The 26,906-nt window shown below is 42.3% G+C and overlaps 1 protein-coding gene across 1 annotated transcript in view; it reads right to left on the reverse strand.

The window, feature by feature from the left end:
* ADAM12 (ADAM metallopeptidase domain 12) overlaps nucleotides 1–26,906 on the reverse strand; it is a 189,041-nt gene that overhangs the window by 109,914 nt on the left and 52,221 nt on the right. The window lies entirely within an intron of this gene.

The raw sequence follows: 26,906 nt of genomic DNA on the forward strand, positions 1-26,906 counted from the left end.
AATTTAATATTGTTTCCCCTTTGCTGGCAGGGCAAACAGGAGGATGGGCAGATGCAGACTCTGTTTGCACTGGCTCTTTCACTGAGACATTTTCCATCTGGTTTGTGGAGGTAAACTGAGTGGGGAGAAAAAGCCAAAATCTCTCTTTGAATGCTAAACGAATTGTTTCTGTTGGAGAGAAGATATTAAACCTTAAACTGCCTGGGTAGAAGGTTCCTTCTCTCCCCTTAAACAACCATTCACTTGTTAATACACTATTCAATTATAAGCAATGCAGAATAGATGAGGAAATCTAATGGCACTGTTACATTTATCAGCTGAAATCAGAGGCCTCATGTGCTGACAATGAATTGCATTTTTTATCTCAAGGTATGTGTGCTTACCCTGGCCAGTGCTCACTTCCAGCTCCACAAACTCTTTTTTTTTTCACATTTCATGTATATTTATGAATAGACTATTACTGCCAAATTCCAAGCTTAGCTCTCCTTGCAGAGCTTAATACATATTCAAAAGTCACAGCTGTGACTGGGAGGAGATGAGTATTTTTGTGGAAACCATTTCTTCCTCACATATCCGAATGTATTTCCTTAATTTATTGTCACATGCTTGTTAGGCCATGTTTTAGATTCTTTTCCTGACACAGGCTCCTGTAGAACTTGGATTGCAGTTTAGGAGGCTCCCACAACTGCAGTCCACACTGATTTAAAGAAGGATTTCCTGCAATCATGGAATACTGTGGGCAAAACACTGGCAATGGCACTTGGTGCTTAACAAGAACACTTGGAAAAATGACAAAACTCTGCAATTATATCAACATGCAGAGCGTTGATGACTCTCCCACAGTATCTGTGACAGTTATGGCTGCTCTCAGAAATCACAAATTAAGTAACTCAGTAATAAGGATAAAGGATGACAACTGAAATTGATTTAATTCAGGATAAAAATCTTTTTCTATACTACAGAATGCTCTCATGCTTTAGAAATTTTGGAGAAAACCATGTTCTGGAAAAGGAAGAAAAAGGAAAATTTACTTTTTATCAGCCAGTTTTAATGGAACAAATTACTTTTACCACAAAAATGTGGGTTTTGGGTACCTGTAAATGTCTGAGGGTACTCACAGGTAAGTACCAAGGTCCTGCTGCCCCTGGCAATGACCCCATGTGAAGGGAAGGATCTGTGAAAACCCATGAAGGGCAGTTTTTGGAACACATAAATACCAACATGCTCTAAAAATCCAACAAAATATCTGCTTTAAAATCTTATACATCTCACTTCCGCAAAATCTAGGGTTGGATCTGTAAAATAATGGACATTTTCAAAGACAGGTTTTTCCTATCGCCAACAAACTCACTGAGACAAAGGTAAGGAGACTTTGGGAGTGTGGTAGTGAGGGCAGAGCAGGGCTCACCCATCCCTTTCCTGCCATTCCATGCCCCAAAATCCCAATTATTCCAGCTGGCTCAGATATCCTCTGAGAGAACAAGAGCTCTGCTTTTGCAGCGTTACCATTGCCATGTGTTAAACCTGGGTTGAAAACCAAAGGAGTTAAACCTGAGAGTCCTGTGTGATTCAGGGAACAGGAATAACCAGGAGGGAGCTGGGAGAAACATGAACAGCCTGGAACCTCCTGTGATGCCTCAGGTTCAGCTTTTCTATGTTTCACATTCTGTGCTGCTTTAGTGTGTGGGGCTGGGCTCACATCAGGGATGCTGAGCTCTGTGCACAGAGCAGGGACACAAAACAATTCCTGCTCCAGCTGGGCACCAAGGACAAATGACCCAAATCTCAGCCCAGGAGCACAAACCCCGTGGGCTGCAGAGAGAAAAACAAGCAGGGTGGGACTGCAGGGCTAAAGCTGGAATGGGACAATGAACTGCAAGGTGCAAATGGAGCAGAACTGATCCCAGGGACAGAGCCCGTGCCCGGCCGTGCATTTTGGGGCCATTTTGGTTCATCTTGGGTGCAGCCCTGGCTGGGCTCTGGTGCTGCCCAAGGTGGATCCATGGAGGAGATGCTGTGAATCAATCCCTGCTTTGTTCTGTGACTCTGGTCTCTGTTTTAGGGCAGCCTGCACAAGGCATCACCAGACCAGCACTGGTCAGCACATCTAAAACTCCCATTTCCTCTCCCAGGCTGGACAACCCCAGAGAGCAGCAATTGTCAAGTTACAAGGAGATGTGCAAAGAATAAAACATCTGGCACTGAGATCCAGGCCGTTCTGGAAAACAATCTGCCTGTAATGTTTTTGCATGCTTTGCACATTTCTAATGGAATGGCACTATCTCTGCAGCGTGGATTTTCCCAATATCACTTTCATCTGGAGGCTGAGCCAGAGTTTGTTAACCATCTGCATATGTGCAGTGTGGATTTTAAAAGTAATTATTTTTGTAGCAGTCCAAATTGCTGTTGCATAAAATAGCACATATTTTTCATATATAATTTTTTTTTTCTGTGAAACTGCAGGAGGCTGCATAAGTCCTAAAACACCATTTTGCATTCAGTTTAATTTAGCTGTGCTGCAATTAGAAGTTTGGGCATGTTTGTTTTGTCTCAAAGAAATGCAAACATTTGGCTTGAAGTTTGGAGGTCCCTTGCTGGTGACAATATTTGAAGGGAGAGGTTTTGATGGTCTGTTTTGATGTTTTTAGGGATATATTTGGGATGATATATCCCTGGGATGATGTCTATCCAGACCAAAGCCTCCAGAGACTGAATTCAGATGGAAATTATCCAGGTGGGGTTTTGCAGAAGGAGCTTCAGATATGTGACTCCCTTGTCTCTACTTTTCCTACTGGATAAACACCACAGAAATTCTGATTTACAAAGAAAAAACAATGCCTACAACATGCAGCTAAGGCCAACCATGAGTTCTGCTGTTGACTTTATTGTTCTTTATAGTACTGTTTTTATTATTTGTTGTCTTTATTGTTTTCTAGGCTTATTTTGTTTTTTGGAGGGAGATGAACATTCAGTCTAAAGCCTTCTGCTGTATAATTTGTGATTTAAGCAATTAGAAATACCCTTGGTTTCTGAAATATTTACAAATATAAATAAAACAACTGAGTAAAAATGACTTGGCTTCAAAGGACAAATTTCTGTAGGCAGATTCATGGAGACAATAAAAATAAAGCTGCAGTTAAACCTTCATAACAGAAACCTCTGCAGAAAACTAAGTCAAGTCTAATATGCATTTAAATTTTTCATGGATCCAAAACTGAGTAATTTCTCTTCAGGACAGAAATTAGCCCCAAAAAAACTGCTCAGCACAGCCCCAGACTGCCTGAGCTGCACCTTCCATAGGACAAGCTAAACTGAACAGATCAGCAAGGTCAGGATGAGGCCAAACACCTCAAAACCACTGATAAAAAATGGCTGAAGGTCCCTATTTTATTTTTATTTTGTTTTATTTCAGGCAAGAGGATGGCTGGGAGTAAAATCCATGTAATAATTCCTATAAAGTTAGGAGGCTTCTGATAAGTGACTCTAGTGAAATGCTACACCTTCTTGGCCTCAGGCAAACAATTTTTTTTCTGGTGGATAAATAACAATATCATCCTACTAACACGTGTAAATTCTATTCCTTCATGCACAAATTCCATAATTATTTTTTCAGGCTTTGACAAACAGCATGAATTCTATATAATGCACGGTCCTCCTCTGTAATGAATAAATTTGCCTTTTAAAGCCTGTTGCCCTAATAACTAAACAGGAAGGAAACACAAAGAGCAGAAATAGGAACTGTTTCAACAAGCTAGTTGTAAAGAAGGTTAAAAAAATTTAAAAAATAAAAGCAAAAGCCCCAAAGTGTGTTCAAAGTTTGATAATGATTTACAAACGAGACTTTTCTAAATGTAACACCTTCAGACAGCTGCAAATTTGATCTACAGCACTAACAACCACAGCAGTGATTTCTAATCAGGAATTACCAGCCCTATCATGTCTGGGACATTTTTTATTCATAGCTTTCTGATTTTCTTTCAGCATCCATTTAAACAGAGTTGCCTATTGTTTTGGATTAATCAAGAAAACTGTACTGTGGCTCAATTTAAAGCAAATATAGAAATTAATAATTTTGCTTTTGTGCTGCCATTGCAATAGAACTCCTTGTCCTTATGACAGCCAAGGAAGTTTTGGTCCAGGGGCAGGAAGAAAGAAAATACTGATTTATCCTGCTCTGCAGAAATTTGATTGTGTTAATCTATTATAACTAATTATTACTTTGAAGCTAAAAGTCCAAGAATATGGGATACATTTAAAATAATTTTCTCCTTAGTGCTAAACCAAGTAAACCAGAGACTCCTAAAGAGTTTTCAGTCGATATCTCCAAGTTTACTCCTTTATCATATAAAGGAATAAACTTGGAGATATGGACTGAAAGCTCTTTAGGATTCTCAGTTAATTCTCTCCTGTTAAAAAGGAGACCAATTATGACTGCAAAGAGAACTGACACACTTTAAAAGCCACACACTTTATGAAGTTATGAATTCTATTAACCCCACCATGGAAAACACCCAGGGAACACGAGGTGGTTTTGTGAACTTGCACCCTCCTCTTCCATGATAATCATTGCAAACCAACAAATTCTTCTACTTTGCAAACCAACTCATTTCCTTCAAAACTCCATGAGGGTATGGAAAAAAAAATGTGCAAACTGAAAATATTACTCAGAAAGTTGACGTAGTACAGTGATCTGACCAAAAATCCTTATTTTATCAAACTATCTCTTTTTTTTTTTATGCAAAGGATAAGTTGCTCACGTCTGTTTAAGCTGAGGTCTCTTTGTACTTTTCCCCTTCAGGAAAAGAAGTGGAGAAAAAAGCCAGGAAATGAGAGTTTAAAAGCTGGTGATTCCCACCTGGCAGCTGCTTGGAGTGCTGCTCCAAAGGGCTGCCAGGCCAGAGCAAGGCGGTGTCACTTCTAATAGCATTTCATTAAATCAGCCTCTAATTCAATTACAGCTGCTCTCCATATGAGCAGGCCACTGGAGAGGAAGGATTTCCCTCTTCCCTTGTTTCAGGCACACCCCGTGTGCCACAGGGCTCCTCAGCAGTGCCAGGAGAACTCCTGCTCGCAGCACCCACAGCAGCACAACACAGCTCCTCAAAGATGCTGCTCCCCCTCAGCTTTGTGGGCCTCATTCTCCTCTCTTGGTTTCCTCTTTGTTTTGGGATCACAGAATCATTGGGGAGATCGCCAAGATCATCGAGGATCTGTGATCAATCCTCACCAATCCCCACTGAGTGCCACCTCCAGCCCTTCCTTGGACACCTCCAGGGATGGGGGTCCCAAACCCTCCTGGGCAGCCCCTGCCAATGTCAAATCACCCTTTCCATGGGGAAATTCCTGCTGCTGTCCAAGCTGACCCTGCCTGCTCAGGGGATTTCTCTTTCTCTCTCTGCATACACTTAATTGTCCCCAAGAAAAGGAGGGCAGGGGAGCCTTGCATCAATCTCACACCTCAAACAATAAAAGACAGTTTGGCTCTGACCTGTCAGGGGTTTTATCCTCTCCATGCAGAAGAGCAAGGCTCAGTTTTCAATCATGACAATTTTACAGAAATACATTTCTTTTGACCTTTGGATTGCCCACGTTTTGGGGATGCCCTTAGGGCACACCAGAGCTGGAAAACTAAACCAAGATACAATTAGAGAATAGAAACATAGAATTGTGTGGGTTGAAAGGGACCTTTAAATGTCATCCAGTGGCAGGGACACCTTCCACTACCCCTGTCCAGACTGGCCATGGCCACTTCCAAGTTCTTTTTCCTCTCTCACAAGATTTCCCTCCAGGACCAGCCCTTGGAGTGATTCCAGCTCAGTGAGGGGCAGGATGCTGACCACCCTCATGTAGCCTCATTCCTCTTCATAGACAAAAGCAAGGCACAGCTTCCCAAGAATATTTCTGAGATTCACATTCTCTGAACCTCAGAACAAAAACCTCAATTCTTATCTCATTTACTACTCCGGTATTATTCACAAGTAAAATATGTTGTAAGAAATTATTTGCCTAAAAAAATTAGTAATTAAATTATAATATAAATATTTCAATTCACTAACCAATTAAATCCATATATATATATAAATATATATATATAAAAACTATCCAGTAACAATCACAAAAAAGTAAAGCTGATTGCTTATTCAATTTAAATATACAAATTCAATTTAAATATAATGTAATATAGTATAATATAATAAAGTAATTAATTAGCCTTCTGATATCAATGGAGTCCTCCTCATCATTTCTCCCTTTGAATCCCATACCCTCATTCCAGCCCGTGCCCCAAACCAGTGCTTTCCTTCTGGAAGCCAGTTGCAAAATCAAGGTTTTGTGCACCACAAAGCTCCTTGTTCCTGCAGGACTACCCATCAAAGAGCACGAAATTATTACAACTGGCAGCTCCTTACAGATGTGGAGACTGCATTCTTTTCTGGTGTGTTTTAGTCTACAAGCCAAAAACAATTCTGGGAATGTCCAGGGCTAGGGAGATTACAGCAAATCAGGAGCAAATTAAGCAGGCAGGCATCTGCTGAAGGGAAAGTGGGGAGAGTGGAATGTAGATATTTTCACTTAGGCCGGATTAAGTTCATTTTTTGATGAATTCCTATTAACTTTCCGAGCATCCCCGTGTGCAGGAGTCCCCCGGGAGCCTGCAGAATGTCACTCCTGCTGCTGTAGCAGCTCCTGTCACTGGAGGGCACAATGCTGCTGCTGTAGCAGCCTCAACAGCCTCAGCTCAGCGATTTTTGGATAGATAACGTATTTTTCCTTTGAAAAAAAAAAAAAAAAACCTGATCCCCTCAAATTATCTGAATGCTGAGGTCTTCCTTTTGTAGATCTCTGACTGCTAAATTGTGCAAGGAATAAAGATGGAAAATCCCCTGAAATAACGAGTTGAAAAAAGCCCAGAGTTTTTATTTCCTGCACGGTGCTCCAGACAGTGTAACTATTCATTAACTTTAAAGCACACAGTTTAAAATCCTGTTTTTCTTTTGGTCTCGGCATTACATCCTGCAGTTCCTTTAGCCCCAAACCAAATCCCTGGCTCTGATCCTGCCGTTAATATGAGGAAAATCAGGCTTCCATCCATTTAGGCTGTTATGCTTATTCAGCACTTCCCTGAGGAAAAACCTGACCCAGGTAAAGCTCCTTCTCATGGGAATGCCTTAAACCCAAGGGAAATCCTTTTCCTTTGTGTCTGGGCTCCTCTGGCAGAGCTCTCTGGGCTCTTGAGTGTCCAGATGGTGTGAGACACTAAACTATGGAGCAAATCACCAAAGAATTAAAAGGAAAAAAATATCCTAAATGTTAAAAGCTCACAGGATAGAAATAACAAAGCGGTGAAATCCCTGACAGTACCTGTATTATGCAACCCCTGTGTTGCATACTGGGGTAATTCAGCCCTCCACAAGATGGGGGAGACCTGAAGGAAGAGACCACAAAGGCAAATGCACAAAGAGATTCTTCCAGAAAGAGCCCTCTGTGTGGTTTCTCCTTCCTGCCACAGCCTGTGAGACACAGATTTGAGCCACCCAGGGCCAGGAAATACGTTTCACAATGCTCATGGTCTCCTCAGTGCTTTTGAAATCCTGTTGTGACCCATGCCTTGGAACAGTTGGACACAACTACTGGAGAAGCTTTTTGGAAAGCAATTTCATTAGCACACAATATTGGCCTGCCTCTGCCTGCAAAGTCAATGGTAAGGCTCACAGTGATTTTAATGAGAGAAGAAGTAGGTCAGTACTGGAAAATCTCATGCACAGCCTTTATATTCTGTCACTGATTCCTTGTGATCCCCAGAGAAAGAGGAATAATTCTGAATCTCCACAAGCAAAGCAGAGAAGTTTTGCTGCCCAGGCTGGGATTTTGATCCCTTTTGTAGAAAAGTCTTTAAGAGAATAAATCTCAGCTGTGACACTTGCTAATATATGGCAAACACTTTGTTGCTGTCCCACTGTTTCAAACCAACTCACTGAAACCAGTTTCCTTTAAAAAAAACCAAACCCAAAAGAGCCCAGTGTTGATGGAGTTTAGATTAAGATATCTTAGTCACTATGACAAGTCACACACAGATGTAAGCGCTGCTGGAGGACACACAAGTGTCAAGAATTCCCTGTCTGTCCCTATAAGGATCAACCCTTAACTCCCAGCCCAAATCAGGGGGGACACAGCCTGTCCTGCCCAGACTCAGAGGTTTCTCAGCTCCATTTACAGTTGGAGTTTGTTTTTGCCTAGAAAGTGTGCCTGGATCCCACACCCTTCCCAGCGCATTTATTCACCTCCTGTCATTTCCTCTGCAGGCAGAGGGGGGATTCACAGCTGATGGTCCAGGCTGGTTGTTCCTTGGGTTTCCTTCCAAGCCTTTTCCCATGTCTGGGAGCCCAGCAGTGTCACCCAAACAAACTCAAACACTGGTAAATCTAAACTGGAGAAAGAACTGGTAAATATCACCTGGAGAAAGAACTGGTAAATCTAAACTGGAGGAAGAACTGGTAAATCTAAACTGGGACAAAACAGGTAAATGTAACCTGGAGAAAGAATTGGTAAATCTAAACTGGAGAAAGAACTGGTAAATATCACCTGGAGAAACAGCTGGTTAAATCTAAACTGGGGGAAAAGCAGGTAAACATCACCTGGAGAAAGAATTGGTAAATCTAAACTGGAAAAAGAACAGGGAGATATAAACTGGGGAAAGGAACAGGTAAATATAAACTGGGGAAAGAACTGGTAAATAGAAACTGGAGAAAGAACTGGGAGATAGAAATTGAGGACAGAGCAGGGAGATATAAACTGGGGGAAAAGCAGGTAAATATAACCTGGGAGGAAGAACTGGTAAATATAAACTGGGGAAAGAAACATGTAAATATAAACTGGGGAAGAAACAAGTAAATATAAACGGGGGAAATAACTGGTAGATATAAACTGAAGGAAGAGCAGGTAAATATAAACTGGGGAAAGAAACAGGTAAATTTAAAATGGAGGAAAAGGAGGTAAGTATGAACTGGAGAAAGAAACAGGTAAATATAAAATGGAGGAAAAGCAGGTAGACATAAACTGGGTAAAGAAACAGGTAAATAGAAACTGGACAAAAAGCAGATGAATATAAACTGGAGAAAGAGCAGGTAAATATAAACTGGAGAGAGAAACAGGTAGCTATAAACTGGAGAAAGAGCAGGTAAATATAAACTGGAGAGAGAAACAGGTAGATATAAACTGGAAAAAGAGCAAGTAGATAAAAACTGCATGTCTGTCCTTCAAGGTCACATAATTCCCTTCCAGAACTGCATTTCCAAAGCATCAGCTTCCCAACAGTGAGGAACAGCACAACAGAACATGTGAAATTGGATAAACATGGCTAATTCCCAAGGGAATCATAATTGTGACAGTGAAAGATGATGGTTTGCTAGGTCAAATACTTTCTTCAAAGAAACATGCTTGAAAATTATATTGAAAGCTGGACTTGGACAGATTGCAGGGACCTGATCCAACACTATGATCAAAGATATTTTTTCCCTGAAGAAATCAGTCACTGCACTACACAGGGCTTGCATGGACACAAAAATAAATTAATGTTTATTCTGTTTTATCTTCCTGTGTTGACATCATTAACTAAACCATAGTGGAATGTCAATCAGGTGTACGTGTTTGCTTGTAATACATGAGGTTTTAAAAGGTAATCTGAAAAATTGAGATCAAGCCAAGTTAAAAACCCAAAATATTAATATTGAAAGTATTTTTAAAGCACCATCTATAGATTATTTGCACCTGAGAAGGGAATATTTTCTATCCAGCAGGTAAGACACTTATTAAAAATGGACTGTAACTTTGTTTTAATGGAGCTTTATCTTTTTATGCTTAGAGATCATTTAAATAGGTCACAAAAGCTCACCCAGTACTCTAGGTCCCTGATCTTTGTATTTTCATCCTCAAATGGCCTAATTATGGTGTTGCTTGATAAAATTTCCTGACATTAATAGTTTGCAAAGGAGTAGGAGGAATCACCTGGTAGTAAATGTTCACTCCTCTGTGATTCTGAAGTTATGGAATTCCCAGAACCTCATAATAATCCCAAAACATTCAGAATACAAGCCTGGGAGGCACAGAACTCTGCTGGGCCACAGGAGGACAAGCAGGAGAGATAAAGGAACTGCCACTGTCCCAGACCCCTCCATCAGCAGCTGATCTCACAGCTGGGAACAGCTGGCTGGCCAAAAATCTGGAGATATCTGTACTCACTCACCCACCTCTGTTTTACAGAGGAAATCCTCTGCTTCTATCAGGATAAAGCAGGTATTTTGTAAATAAATAAAAAGGATTTTACTGAAACAACATTTCTACACATGAGCAACCTGGACCCTTGGCAGAGGGGTGGGATGAGATGAGCTTCAAGGTCTCCTCTAACTCAAACCATTCTGTGATTCCATGACCATATAGATAAAATATTAATCATAAATTTAAGCACCAGATAAATTCCAGTTGGATATCATTATCCACGGCCATCCAGATGTTCTGGAAATGATTCATTAGAGATACATTCTGTAACTATAGAGATAAGCAGTGAAACTGGAGGTCTGGAACACATTTTGCTGACCAGATCAGGATGTAAAATCTTCAGATATGACCAGGTCAGTGGCCACAGACACTTGGGGAAGATAATCTGATATCCTGGCAAGCTGATGCAAACATTAAAACACAGAAGAAGTAAGAGGATGGAATTTATTTTTTAAAAAAATGGTGCTGGCAGCTGCATGATGTCAGCTGTATTTTTGATAATAAAGCACTTTCTGGTGAGCACAAACCCCCACAATTTGTAGCAATTAATCCAAACCCCAAGCTAAATCAGTATTGGTAGCCAAGGGTGATAACATGAGCATATTTCTCCAGCAGAACATCATCCATCTCTGTTTTTCTGGCCTACAACATCCCTGCTCACATTCTTCCCTGGCATCTGAATTTGTATCTGACCTACATCCCACTCCACCCTCAGAGCACATGAGCTTCTCTGGACACCATGAACTGTCAGGGTTTGGCCACACTGAGCTTCCACATTGGATAAAGGAGGATTTTTTATTGCCTGCACTGAATTCTCACCTCAAAAGTGCCCTTTTGGAGAAAATATTTAAAGACATCCAGCAGCAAAGTGTGTGAAAAGAGGGTTCTACCCTTCCCTGGGCCTGCTAAAATCCTGCTGAACCACTGATTACTGGAGACTCCTCAGGGCAAAAAAAAAAAGTTCCTTGTAAAAGATAAAGAAAACTGAAATTTCATATTAATATCAACAGACTTTGATCTAGCAATATATCTACAAAATGTTATTCCAGTATCACCCTCTAAATCTCTGTCTCCAAAATGATGTGGATTGTCAGAACTTCATACATAAATTTATAAGGGACCATCTTTAATTTCATGCAAATGACAGTCCTAAATGGCCCTAGTAAAATCTTCATTGTCTTCTGCTCTCATAAATTTCAAACTTCTTTCAGTTTATCATGAACTCAGGAGATGAATCACATTCCAACTGTGCTCATCACACCCTGCAGTGGCCTTGGCCTTGCACCACATTCCTGTGCTGAAATATGAAGTTCCAACCAAAAAAAAAGTTGATATTCAGCAAAAGTTTTAGTTATGAAAATAAAATTCTCTATAGAGTTGGGAAATTAAATGTTTTAGCGTGGTCTAAATGGATGTCTTATTTGTGTGCTTGGGGACATGGGTTATTGGTGGCCTTAATGGTTGGACTTGATGATCTTGGAGGACTTTCCAACCTTAATAATTCCATACTCAGTTCAAAATTATGATTATTTTGGAGTACCATACCCTGCACTTTGAATAATTGTTAGCTTGAGGGTTTTGTCCAGAAATCCCATTTTTGTTATGCCAGTCTCTACAATCCTTCACAAAAAAAAATTACAATGTTTTCCTGCAAAGTATTTTCTCAAACAAAAAAAAAATTCTACTGCCTTTATGCAGAAATGTGTCTGCAGAACAGAAGAGCAAGAAACCAAAGGATTCCCCAGCTCCACTCCTGCTATCCTACAGATTTTCTGACCATGTAGAGATAATAAATGTGGCTGAGTGGATCCTGTGGTGTGGACTCACTGGAACCCAAACATGGCCATAATTTGGAAGATTCCTAAGTAACAGCTGAGCCTTAATGAGTCCATTTCCATGCCAGTTATCTCTCAGGATTAAAAATGGACCTTTCATGTCACCCAGGACAAGGTTTTGGGTACTGCAATGCACCCAGGGCTGTGACCTGCTGTAAGAGCTGGCTCACAGTCATGAAAAGCTCAACCCAATTAGCACTTGGTTCATTTACTCCATTTAGGGGAAGCAATTCTCCATCTCAGCCTCCTGCAGAGCTTGGGTGGCTTTGGGGACAAGAATCACACCTGCCAAGGACCCCACAGCTCTTACTCTACATCATTACAGAAATCCTGCTGAGGACTTTTAGGGCTGGGAGGGTCAGAAATGGAGGTGCTGCTGCTGCTCAAGGCACTCAGCTGATTCACAAACCCCACAGCCTCAAACCTTTCCATAAAAACATCCCAGGGGTGGCCTGGGAAGTCACCAGTATGAAACTGAGCTGGAATTGCTGCAGGGATGGTTCACACATGAACACAAGGACTGAATTCCCCAAGGCCATGACAGTCAGAGGTGCACAATAAAATGGAGGGGATGCACAATAAAATACTGTGTAAAATACAACCCAGGAGTTCTGACTGTGCCCAAAAATAAATTATTTATTTTCAAGAGGATGCAGCAAACCAGTGGCAGAAATGGACAGGGCAGGGACACCTCATGGAACAGAACAAAACCAAAACAGACCAAATTCACCACTGAGACCATGAAAAGGCCAAACAAACCATGACTAAGGAACCACAGGAAATGACCACAAGGGTGGACACACTCCTCTTTCCCATTTATCCACAGACAGATTAAAAAATGAGACATTTCTTAACCACTGCTCAATGACTTTATCTAGACTAAGGATGTTGTGGTCCTTCTGCATTAGGATTGCACTGTTCAAAATATACTTGTGAGTGCAAATCTAAGATTCAGTCTTTAAAGTAATTCTTTTAGGTTGATGACAGTTGTATCACATGAAGTCTCTGTGTCCTAGCAACAACATAACTCTTGCTAAACTCAGGCAATTGGAAAATCAGTCAAATTCAGACACAATTAAGATTAAATGTCATAACTGGCAATGTATGAAAAATACCAGGCCTTCCAAATTGAACTTTTTTTTTATTCTCCTCTCCATATCTTTCGCAATGATTCATGCAATGACATGAGTAATACATGGAAATATATGAGAATTGACTTTCACTAAAATATCTGAATATAGGACATTTGTTCTTCTCTAAGCATGCCTGGGTGCAGTTCCCATTCCCCTCTGAACCAAACACACACAGCTGATAAAAAGCACAACGGTATCCAAGCTCCAAAGTGAGCTAATTTTAAACTTACATCGCATCCTACACCTCTTTCTAAGACTCACATTTCCTGTTTTTCCCTGACCAAATTTCAACCCAACACCATTGTCCATTTGCCACTGAAAGAGGGTAGATTTTAATTAGAGATGAGCAATAAATTCCTCCCTGTGAGGGTGGGGAGGCCCTGGCACATGTTGCCCAGAGCAGCTGTGGCTGCCCCTGGATCCTTGGAAATGTCTTTCCCTTTAGGGAATTCTGTCAGGAATGAAGCACACCAGTGGCTTTGTTTAATTCTCTTTTATGCTGTATTTTCCAGTAGTTTTCCCTTTACCACAAACTTTGAAAGCAAAGACTCCCTCCTGTGATCAGTTTGGTCTCTCCCATTTCTACCTGTTGTCTTCCTCCCTGCTTACTCTTCTTCCAAAACAACTTTTTATTTAGAGAACAGAAAAAACTGACATGGAGAAGCCACAGGAATTGCTCATCACTGACATTAACACAACTTTGCAAATTAAGATGCCCTTAAATGAGGAATGTATTCCCATGACCCAACCCAAGCCTCCTGTACCATTTTTAGTCAGGAATGATCATATCATATCAGTTTCCTGACTTCATTTCCTGAAGGGAAAGACAGCTTCCCAACCTCCTCTACCAATCCCAGGTGGGCACTCAACCTCCTACCAGGTGTGCAGCTGCCAGGGTTAAAGGAATGCTGCTTTAGCCCTATCAATCCCTGACGTTCATCTTCTGCTCAGACTGAGATATTATCTTAATTTTTCCTTATCTCTGCATTCCAATAATCCCTCCCTGATAAATTCTGATCTCAGAATCCCTCCAGGAGTGAAAACCAGAGCAGGTTTCAGCATCCAGCTGGGTGCATAAATGATCTCCTGACTTCCAGGGCTCACCACAATCACTCAGCTCTCATTTGCAGCAGCTCCTGTGCAACCCCGCTGGCCAAGGCAGGTTTTCCATAGATGATTTCAATGTGTGTGTGTGTCTTAAGTCAGCATCTTGTCTCTGCCATCACATCCAGGTGTCCCTTGGACACCTCTCTGGCCAGCCCCTTCCAATGTCAAGCCACACTTTCAAGGAAGAAATTCCTCCTGATGTCCAACCTGAGCCTGCCCTGGCCCAGCCTGAGGCCTTTTCCTCTCATCCTGTCCCTGCTCCCTGGGAGCAGAGCCCAACCACTACCTCTAATAAAAGGATTCTGCAGAAACCAACAAAAGAGGAATTTTTTTCCTTAACAATTGTCTTAACAATAGTTCAGAATAAACATAGGAAGACCTAGAAAATTCACCTCAGCTCATATGCAAATTCCAGCACTGGAAAAAGCCCTGGAGATGTGGTTTGCAGACACTACATGATCTTCCATGCTCCCTCTGCTCTTGGATAAATTTTCACCCTGCTTGAACTGTGTAAAAAATATGCATAAAGAAGCAAAGGGGAACACTGGAGATGAGAAAAGCAGCCATGCTATGATTAAATATGAATGGTAATGCCAGAGCTTTGATGGAAGGAAAGCAGAAAAACCACTGCAATTAAGCCCAGGCACACAAGACAAGGCATCCTCCTCTGCAGATTTCTGATATTGTGAGGAGAGTTTCCAAGGAGAAAGCTAATATCACTGTAATCCTTGCTTTTCCCAGTAATATATATATGTTTTTTCAGAACAGGATTCACTTCTGAAGCTGTACCAACAAGTAAATTATTCATAAGAGAACAGATAAAAGACAACATTTCAGAGAGTAAAAAATTTAGACTCCCCCATCTCTGGCAGTGTGATCATACTTGTACTAACTGGGCAGACTGGGAATCAAAATGAAGCTCAATTAAGTGGTACAAACTATGCATATAAAATGCATCAAGATGATAAAAACGACAGCTCTCCTGTACCTATGCCTCATGTTTCATGTTGAACCAGTTCAAAGAGAACTAAGCAAAGATGCCATTAATCAGTGCTCTAACGTTGTGCTACTTATCAATATGTGAGTGCAACACCTCAATAAAACAGGATGCTTAAAGGGCTGCTAAATGTATCAATATTCAATTACACAATGTTAATAAAGCCATTAAAAAACAATTAACAAGGGTTTACTCAGGAAGTATCTCTGCCTGACATTAGGTGGCTCTTTAAACATTTTCTAAAGAAATACAGTAAAAAGCTATGAAAATATTTATGCAATGCTTGCATTAGTTCTGTTTAACTGGCACAGCAGCAATCATATCAGCAGTTTTAAATGCCCTGCTTCTCAGCACCACGATTATCCACTAGTTATGAGAGAGAAATAAATTCCCAGTCTGAGAATTTTATTGCTTTTCATTATAAAGAAAAGATCTCCAAATCCTTCATTAAAGCTCAGAGTCTCACTAAAACTGGATGCTTCCAACTCTCTGTTGAGGAACCAATATGAGTTATGCACCAAAACCTCTGAATAACAGGGAGAGATAATAATTACATCTTCTTTTTCTTCCATGCTGGTGCCAGCCCAGTGACCCAGGGGCAGCATGAGAGAGCCCCAAGGTGTTGGGGGCCAGCACTGCAGCAAATACCTATTTTTTTTTATAAGTAATGAATTAATAATTCATTAGGAGTGTGCTGCAGCAGGAGATTGCCATCAAGCTCCTGCCTGCCCAGGTAGCCCAGAGGAAAAGTTGGGGTTTTGCCCCAAATCTTTGAGCTCAGGCCTCCAAGGCAAAGGCCTCCTGGAGATGTCTGAAAGGAAAGGCAGATTATTTCACTCCAAGAGATTGTGCTGCTGCAGCACTTCTGGGCTCGTGGCTCCTCCTCGATTCCCCAGTAACAAAAAGCCTCCCAGGACTTGTTAAATTAGCCAATGTAATGAAGTCCAATTCTGTGTTATTTGCACAGGGACTGGAAAAGATTTCGTGTTTCCATGTACATAAACAAAACCTGGCTCAGCACACCAGGGAATTAAGAGGTTTATAAAATATAAAAGACATTCACATTAATCTGTTAAACAATTCATTCTCTACCCTGCCTTTTCCTACTAAGTGAATTCATTACTTATAAAAAATATATATATATATTTGCTGCTGGCTCTTTTTTGCTGCTGGTGACTCAGTGCTGGCCCCCAACACCTTGGGGCTCTCTGGGGGGACCCTGATGCTGCCCCTGGGGCTGGTGGCACCAGCTCTGGAAGGAAAAGAAGGTGCAAGTGTTGTCTCTCCCTGTTGATACTCAGAGGTTTTGGTGCATAACCATGCCAGCTGTGCTGCAGCAAGAAGGATTGCACCATTGATCTGAATTAAATTATTAGGGGGTGTGGGAATGAAGCAGATGAATTCACATCAAGGAAAATCCAAAATAAAGCAGTTCCTCTGATGCAGCCCAGACAATGCTGAGTATTTTTCTTCCAGGAATTGCTAAGCTCAGGGAAAATGCTGGATTCTTGCGGGACATTTGGGCAAATTCATCAACACAAACCCATCTTTACACTGAGGCACCCACAACTCTTCCCAAGGACATGCTACAGTTTTGATGGATACTCCTCTAAATTAGTATAAAAATCCATACTCTTCTTTGGAAAATAAAAGCATTTTCTATTTAACAAGATCAAACAGGTGCCACCAAGTAAAAATATCTTAACAAGAACTGGCTTTGTTTTCCTTTTAAAAAGGTCTCTATATCAAATCACCAGGCCTCTGAGCTCAAGGGAAGTCAAATGCATGCCCTGCATTTATCCATTATCCACAATATCCACAGAATCCTTTGGAAAGACATTAATTTGCCACAATTTGCATCCACAAAACAAAGTGAGGAAGATTTTAATGATGATTAAAATCATCAGCTCCTCTATGAACAAAAACTGTATTAATCCAACCCAAAAGCAAGTGAAAACAGCAGCTATTTGCTCCTGACTGCTTTGTTTTCAGAAGACACTAATAACTACCCAGTTCTCTAATAAAACAATTAAATCTTTCTAGCAGATTCCCTCCTCTCCTCCCCAAATATTTTTGGTTTAGAAGCGTTTCTGTTGCAATCACTTCTACCTCAACACTATCACCCAGATGAAAAATGTGATATTATTTATTTGTGTTTGGGTTTTTTTTTTGCTGCTTACATAGGGGAAAGGGATGAAAAATTCAATTTTTCATTACTTGTGTAGCAAGAATCCCTGCTTCTTCCTAGGTTAGATTTTTATTTGTCCAATGAAAAGCTATTAAAGGGGTCTGTGGAACTTGTTAACTGGTCTGTGGAACTTGTGGAACTGTTGTAGCTTCCAACAATCCAGTCTTCAACTAGATGAGTTTTAAATTTAGTCAAATTATACTACACCTAACAGGCACTTTATGGGAGATTTGCCCATTTTTCAGCCAAATTCAAGGTGTCTGACCACTCTTATTTTCATATTGATGGTAGAGTCATGTTTCATGCAGCGAGTGTAAGGGTGTCCCATTCAAAGGCCAGACACATCCAGCACAGGAAACATTGCCCAGAGACAAATGTGGCCCCTGGATTTCTGAGTCACCCCAACACATTTATTAAGCACTGAGTTGTGCTTTTACAACTGGTCTCCATCAGGGATATTTCATCTGTTCCCAGAGCGTCATCCCTCCTAATGACTCATAATGCAGCCTCATTCCATTGAGCTTGATTTCACTGCCTCATCAGCCTCTTGTTCTCCAGGGGCAAAGCTGCTCTTTTCAGCAAGTTCAGCCCACAGAGAAGTGGCCATTAACTGCAGCTCCTCATTATGTAAGAATCAGCTAATCAAGAGTGACCAAGACAGAGCTGATGTTGTGATTGAGGAGAGGGAGACATCTGCTTGGAATTATCCAGCCCGCTGTTTCAAAACTGATAAGGCATTTACTGCCTTGGTGTTCAATTAGAGCAGGAATAAATGGGTTTGGGTTGGGGGGTGGGATGTGCAGTCTGCTTCACCAGTGGCTTGGGAGGGGGAGAGGGATGGAGGGCACAAAGTGCAAGCAAGGCCCAGTGCTGAGGAGAAAAGGCAGAAGCTGTCTGCAAACCACGTCAGCACGAGGCACAGCTGACAGGTTCTAAGCTGCATTTGAGGGGCTGTGTGTTTTATAAAGAAAAACTGTCATTTCCATGGTTTTCAGGATAAGATGAAAAAATATTTCTATTTCCATTCCCTAATTCCCATCCAGTTGTGTATTTTTTTTCTTTATCTAATATCCAGAGTAAAACTAACATTCAAATTCATTTCTGATGTGAATGGGAAGCCATTCCTCTGAAGTCAGAGTGGGCTGTATGTAAGTATTCCTGATTAATTTGGTGATGGAGCTTGCTTTTTTATTCCTAAATGTCACATGCAGCTTTTCTGAAGCCAAAAGTTTACGTGCTTTATTATCAGAGCACAGGAGATACATCTTCTTATTCTTTCCTTTTACAAGGAAAAAACTGTAATAAAACATGACCTTTTAATACATAATCTGTAACAGAATATGGCAGATAAAATATGTACCATGAGGAAGACTGCATTGAAACTGAGGCCTGACTGGGGCTGAAACTGAACATAACCCTTGTTTTCCTTAGGGAAAGGAAGAGCATCAGATAGGAAGGGGACACTGAGCTTTTCCTGGACTGAGCAACACCAAGAGCCTGCAAATATGTGGGGAGATGAACAGGCAAGCTCTGGGAGCACTGGGAAGCACAAATTGCCAGGAATAGTCCCATTCTGTGGGACCATTCCAGTGTTCTCAAATTCCCTTATTCCTACAAAAGGCACCCTTCCACACACAGCCAGGCACTTTTCACAGCTACTTCAAATGAATGAGGAGCAGGTAGAAAGATAAAAGCAGAGGAATAAATTGGACCCCTTTCTTGAAGGAATCTGTCTGGATTACTGAGGCCAGACATCAAAGAAGGGGGAAAAATAGCACCCTCTTGCCAAGCTTATGTTTCCATATATGTATTTCCTCCTCACTCTTCATATAGACTCTGCTTTTTGCATCAGCCCTCTTGGCTGATATCGCAACACTTTGCTGCTTTTCTTCTTCAAAATGTGAACAAATTCATCCTCGAGGCTCTCAAAATGTGAACAAATTCATCCCTGAGGCTCTGCTGGGAGGAAATGAGACAAATAAATGTGGGGATCCCTCCTTCCCCGTGGGGCTGTGGGAGGTGGGTTGGCTGGGACAGGGCACAAGCACCTCCTGGACCCGCACACTTTGCAGGCAGGGATGGGTTTGGATTCCTCCAGCAGCACCTCCTGCCATCCTTGGAGCCCTGAGAAACTGCTCTGTCACTTGGAAAGGAACCAACATTTTCTGGAAAGAGTCTTAAATTCAGCGTCCAGCAAAGCGTCTGCTTCTCCTCTGAATTCAGCCCCATACACAGAAAAATCTTGTCCTCAAATACCGTTCACCTGCCTTTTTCTCTCTTTCTTCCCTAATTTTTTTTAATTCTATCTTTTCCTTGCCCTTTTTCATTTTTGAAGAGGCAGAGGTAGGTGCAGAGAGGCAGCTGTAGCAGCAGCAGCTCTGCAGACATGCCTGCAGCCTGAGTCACACACGAGAAATGGAAAAGGAGCTCTTACATCAGGGATGTTGAATCGGATCCTGCCCAGAGAAACATCCAGGAATCACACTCTGCTGTGGACACACATTCACTCCCTTCCCCTGCTTTCCCTCCTCTTTCCATGGATTTTGTGGCAGAGGAGAACCCCGAGGTTTTTAGAGAGGGGTCTGTGCACTTTGGCCACCTTCCCTGCAGCCCTGGCAGGGAAGAAATGCTTGAAATGCTGAAGGCTGCCCTGCTGTGCCTATGGAAATTCATACACACCTGGAAATCCCTCATAAGGGAGCTTGGAAACGGGGAAAAAAAGAGAAAATAAAGAAGAAAAAATGAAAGAAGGAAGAAAGAAAAATAATATAACAGAGAGACAGGCTAGATGAACATTCAGGTGGGAGCTCCTACACTCAGTTCCTGACTGAGATCTTTAAAGGAAAGTGAGGTATGAAATCCTATGAGAACAGCATGACCAGTGTCTCCTTAGCCCCTTAAAAAAATCCCTACACTCAGTTTGTGATACAAATTACTTCTTCTAACCCTGCAGGGATGTAGACTTAGAAGAACCTTATCCCAGGACCTCAAAACACAAATCATGTGGGGCAGATGTGAGGGGAAGGCTTTTATCTAAACTCCATGACCACAGCATGGCAAAGCTGCCAAACCTGAGGATTTAAGCATGACTGCGACTATACTATCAGGGGTTTGCTTTTGGTTGGTTTGTTGGTTTTTTTAAAAAACTTGTGGCAAAGCAGAAAAAAAATTGAGGACATGAATCTCAAGTATTAGAATGAAAGACATGATAAAAAGAATCTTAAATCTTACATCTTGCTTTGTGAATTTTTTTTCTGCTGTGATATCTCTTCCCAGTTTGTTCTGACATGGACACACATTGCCAGGTCTTCCTCCTCCTGCTCCTCTTATCTCCCTTCTGCTACATCCAACCTCCAGCTAAAATCCCAGGGGGCAAATTCAGGGGAGGGAAAATTCCATTAATCATAAAATTATGGAATGGTTTGGGTTGGAAGGGATCTTAAAGATCACCTCATTCCTCCCCTTGCCATGGCAGGGACACCTTCCACCATCCCAGGGTGCTCCAAGCCCCAATGTCCAACATGGCCTTGGGCGCTGCCAGGGATCCAGGGCCTGCCCATCCTCAACTGTGATGTTAAAACTTATTTAAGCCCTCCCTGTGGTTCTGAAGCCAGAAAACAATACCTATAAATGTTTTTAGAAGTCAGGAGAACCCTCCTGGGTCTGGCCTGGTCTCTGTGCAGGTGTTGTGAGAAGGAGCTCAAACACCCCAGGTCTGCCAGGGCACTGAGGCTGCAGAGCAGAGCTCAGCATTTATCCCTCACTGCTCACTCTTGTCAGGAACAAATTAAAAAAACAAAAAAAAAAACAAAAAAAAAAAAAAAAAAAAAAAAAACCAACAAAAAAACAAAAACTAACAACCCAACAAGTAGAAGGATTCTGAAACCTGCCCAAGGAGCAGATAGAAAAGCCACGTGAGGAGGCCTCGGGAGGTTTGTGAGGCAAGGCTGGCTCCAGCCGGCCGCTCCCATCCCCTCCCTGCCAGCCTGCACAGGAGCTGGGACACCAGCGCTCCTTGCCACGTGGGCTGCACTATCAGCAGCACATCACCAGCTTTCCAGAAGGTTTTTATCTCCTGTCTCCCCCCCTGTTATGAAATTTCTCTCCTGGACGATTGCACGTTGCCCGTGCTCGCTGTCACGGCGCTGGGGCTGAGGGAGGGAACAACATTCCTGCTCCTTCCCCACAGCCAGCTCTCCTCCCCACCTCTCTGCTGAGCCACAGCAAAGGGAAGTGCTCAAAACCTCACATTCTGCACACCAAAGGGAGGTTAAAACACAGCTCAGAAAACACTGGAGTCTACTGCTGCAATGTATTCTGAGAGTGCCACCTAAAGCAGGCTGATTCTATATTCAATTTATTAACAATTGCCTATTACTGTTATATCTTTAATTAGAAGGGACAGCTCAGGATTGTTCTGACAGAGTGAAAAAGTAAAAATCCTTGGGTTCCCTTGGCTCAAAGCTTCCAGCTGATGACACTCTAGAAACTCAGGAAAACACTTGTGCAGAGAAACCAGCACCTGTCCCACCCACCAGACTGATCCTGTTTGCTGTGTGAACGAGGTCTGTAGTTCTGCAGAACACACACAACTGTGTGTGTGAAACTTCCCACAGCTCAGTTTTCCCAGAGAAAAGGGTTGGATCCCTCAGTCCTTCCTTCATGTCCAGGCCGCAGGGTGAGGACAGGGCAGCACTGACTCCCCTGACCCCAAGTGTGCCCCCAAAAGCAGGGTATGGGATTTGAGTAGGACACAGCCCTCTCTTCTCTCCAGGGAATTTGGCACAGCCCCATTATGCTTCTGTTTTGTAGGCACTGGAAGAGAAGATTGACCTTGACAGACTTTATGACAGCCACAAAAATGTCTCAGAATTTGTATTTCTGAGTCTTTTTATCCTCATGTTATATCAGCATATAAATATCTTCTTTCACTGTTCCTTTCTTTTGGGGTATTCATGTGAGGAGTGGAACTCCTTATGGAGAACTCATGTTTGTGGGGGCTGGAACTAGGTGATCTTTAAGGTCCCTTTCAACCCAAGATTTCTATGATTCTAAGATAAAAAACAGACCAAGAAAGCAGCAGTTTTTCTCTTGATAGTGCTGAACTCTTTCACTCCAAAATGACATAGCCAGAGGTAGCCCTGACCACACAACCTCAACTGACATTGCTAAAAAACATAGAAAAAACCTTTGTGTTTCTTAATGCCCATGCTAAATATTTCATTTTTAAACCATAAACCTCTGGGAAATACCTGTACCTTAGAGCCACAGACTGATCCCAATTTACTGTGGCTCTGGCAGCTGAATTGCCATATTTTGGTGTGGTTTAGACCACCTGACTGCCATGGTGCCATTGCAGAAGGAGAAAAACTGGTCCATCGAGGAAAGTGAAACTTTTTACTTCAGTTCTGGTGAAATCCCAACTGTCAGCTGAGGCTGAAATGCTGCAGTTCAGCTGCCAGCTCCAGCACTTGCAGATAAACCAGGCTGAGGTCACAGGTTTTTGGCTAAGACACAGCACAGAATTATAATAGCAAGTATATTCTGACAGGTCCCAGCTCTCTGTTTGGGGTTGGTTTGTTTAGATGTGTTTCTCTCTCTGTATTTCCAGCCATTGATTCTATAGAAGCATGTCAGTTCATTAACAAATCCTGTCAGCTCTTTCCTTTGGCACTGGGAATGGGTTGTTTCCCTGCTAAATTAATCCAGCTCCAATGTCACTTGCACACCAATCAGTGCTCACATTCAGGGAGGTCGGGCACAAAAGAGGAGACAATGACTTCTTTTCTTTTAACCAAAAAGAGAAAACAAAACATTGCTGAACTCTGAGGCCTCACTGGAGCTGGTCATGGCAGCACTGTGCATGAAGATGGTTACTGCCTGATTTCCAGCCCAGGGAATTCTGCTGGAACCTTCTCAATCCCAGGGAAAATCTTTCAGAGTGACCTCCAACACATCCCAACCCATCCTGGGTGCTGGGCCTCCATGAAGATGTGGAAAATGTGCAAGGGGGACAATCAGAGATGACCTAAACCTCTGGAGTTCTCTGGGACGTTAAGGGTTTTGTAGGATAAGAGGGAGGCTTATACCGTGGCCTGCGTTGGATTTTGTCTCCTGATAAAATAGAAGAATTTTTACAGAGGAAATAAAAGGCAGCAATGTAACCTCATATATTGCCTTTTTTATATTGCTTTGTTAAGGCTGGGCTATAAACCTGACAAAAAGGAGCATAAAATGATGGGGAAATGAAGAGTGAACCCAGCTCCTCTGAAACATTCCAGCTTTTTCTTTCCATTGCCGTGTTCCAATGGATACTGCCAGTGGCCCAGCAGCCACAAGCACACTGATGTCACCCTCACTGCTCCCTCTGCAAAGCTGGACAATGAAATCCTGGCAGAAGGAAACTGTTCAGGACACACCTGGGGTGTTCTTGACGTCCTCAGGGACAAAGCTATTCTCCCTTCATACTCACCCTCATATGCCCTCAGCTTATCTCAGCATTTCATCCTTCTGTGACATCCCCAGCCTCAGGTACCCACAGGAGTCAGCACTGGGAAAGTTCCCCAGCATCTGTTCACAGTTACATTGCTCTGACATTCATAATTATGACCTTGTCAGCAGATCATGTAAGCATGAAATTACCTTTGAAAATCAGTAACTCCTCTGCCTTCACCTGGGTCACTCACATGTTTGAAGTTAAAAGAACACTGAGGAGCTTTGCTGCATACAGACCTAGCCCTGACAGAGTGCAAAACGTTTCCAGTCCCAGACAAACAGTCAGTAGCCACAGACTGTTCCACTCTCCAGCTCAGATTTAATCTTACAGGGGCTCTGTTTCACTGACACAGCCGTGAACTGCTTCCCTCTAAGACCCACATGCTGCAATCCACTTCCAAGGGATTTCTGAGTGCATACATTACTGTCCCTTGCACACCAGCAGAGCATCAGTATTACACATGTAATGCACCCCAGCCCGGCCAGCTGCTCCAAAAAGTGGTTTATTTTGCAGCTGATGGATGCTTTGCTGATTCTGGAAATCTCTCCATATGACAAGTGTTTCTAAAACATTTAAGGCACTATAGAGCTGAAGGTTCTCAAGAGTGCAATCATCTTTTGCAGCTAAATCATGGTAAGGAATGTACTTGCAACGTGAGCTCGCTCGCAGGTTTTCTGCCTGTGACAAATTGAATCCAGCACAAAATAATTTTGGGGTTGCAATTACAAATGGGCAGTGCCTGGAAATTAATCACCAAAGTATTTAATGAATATCCACAGAAGTAATCTCAACAGCTGCAAGCCATCGAGATTTTGCCATCGAGATTTCAAACCCTAGGCTGCCAAGTCAGGTACCAGTAACTCTTCCAGAAGTCACTCAGAACATCTTCCCCAGTACATATGAACACATTTTGATGGGTCTAAATAGCAGAAAACACCAAACTGACATTCAGTATTTCCACAGATAACAGATGGTTTCACACGTTGCTCCCCACTTGGGGTTGTCTAATGCATCTGAATCGTGTTTTGAAACTTAACTCAAGGTTTGGAAAATCTCTAAGGTTTTCAATAAATGGAGTTTAATGTCAAGACTACTCAAAGCAGCTGTTCCTCCCAATCATGGAAAATCACATCCAGGTTTTTTTTTGCATGGCCCAATGCAGAAATTATGTAATTTAGGGGTTCCATGCACCTCCACCCCCACCATTCTCCAATGCTTACATGAAACCACAGAAAGATAACAGCACACATCTCAGAGCTTCGTGTGCTGCCACTTTCTACTCCAGACAAGGTGTCTGTGTTTCTCTCTCCATTCCTACCTGCAGCAGGTGAGTAATGGCTCAATGCTTGCACCTGACCTCCATGTTCCACAGCAATATCAGAAAGAGGGAGCAGGGGCTCATCTGCATCCTTGGAGATTCCCAGGACACAGGGATGGGAATGCTGCTCCCTTCCCCAGGTTTTTGATGAGCTTTTCCCACCTCTGGAGTCCAGAACCCACAGGGCCAGCCTGGCCTGCTGCCATCAGAGGTTTGCTCTGCAGAAATGCAGGCTCTCATTTCTCTCCCGGGCATTATTTCCCACTCCATGCCCCTGCAGAGTCCCTGGAAGCAGCAGGATGCTCCTGCCCCATCACCTCCCGTGCCAGTGACAACACCAGCACTACAAACAGAAGAAACACAACCACAACTTCCACAGACAAGCAAAAAGAGCTTGGCACTGTTTTCCCTGGGAAGCACAGCCCAGTCCTGCAGAGCAGTGCCTGGTGTGATTTACAGAAACAAAAACTGACCTACACATGCACACGCTGAGAAAACTTCTGCATGGACTTGCAACACCCAGACCATAATCTCTTAGGAAAATCAAAGTCAGAAAAGAGCAAAATGATTTTGCAAGATCCTGACTAACTTTTTCCCTGTGGTTTGGGATCTGTGAACTGCCTCGTGTGCTACAAATGCCAAACCCAGGCAAGGCTGATTGTTCCATTCCCCAACACTGCCCCCAAGTTCCTGCTGGGATGAGGAACCTCATGTTGTCAACACCACACACAGCTCTTCCAGAATGCAAACCTTCAGCTGGACACTCCACCAAACTAAAAAACAATTCCAGTTTACCCCAACTGAAAAATAATCATTGATAAATGTATTTCTTCAGGAGCAGATCTCAACATCTCCAAATCCATGCAGTCACACAGACGCCTATGGAGGTAATTTATTGCATTTTTCTGTACTGCTTCTAAAAGAGGTGGAGATTGCATCCTACAGTCTCCTAAATCTGACTTTATTACAGGTAAAAGAGAGTTTGGTATGTTCAGCAAAGCCTGTATTAGCAGTTTTATGGTTTTTTATGTTTTTATGTTCTTTTAATCGCTGACATGGAATGTAAATAGTTTCCTCAATTGCTGCATACTTCCCATTCCTGCAGGAAGGCACACCCTTCGACAAAGATTAAGAGAATATAAAGTGAAATCCCTGTTTACTAAAGGAATTAAATTCTCCTCTACTTACTAGAACACAGCAACCTGTGCATGGGGGATCCACACACCCTTCAAGGACAGGTTTCCAACAGCTAAGGGGCATTAAAAATAACATAAAGGAAGCTCAAGATCTGGGCTCAGTGTTGAATAATAAAGTGAACTGGAATTCATCACAGCTGGGTAACGTTGGGGTTCATCCAAATGACTGGGAATAAAAAGCATCTTGCACTGTTTTACTCCAGAGGACTAAAGAGGTGCCCCATGGTTTTCCATTGATGTTGTCCATCCCCAGCCTCCCCTGGACATTTGCTTTCACAAGCACATTCCTTCCTCCTAACACATCCAACTGCATCGCTCACATCCACGCTCTCTCTATTAAACTGAAAAAAAATACCTTTGTGGC

The sequence above is a fragment of the Ammospiza caudacuta genome, chromosome 9 (genome assembly GCF_027887145.1).
Source record: "Ammospiza caudacuta isolate bAmmCau1 chromosome 9, bAmmCau1.pri, whole genome shotgun sequence".
Lineage (NCBI taxonomy): Eukaryota > Metazoa > Chordata > Aves > Passeriformes > Passerellidae > Ammospiza > Ammospiza caudacuta.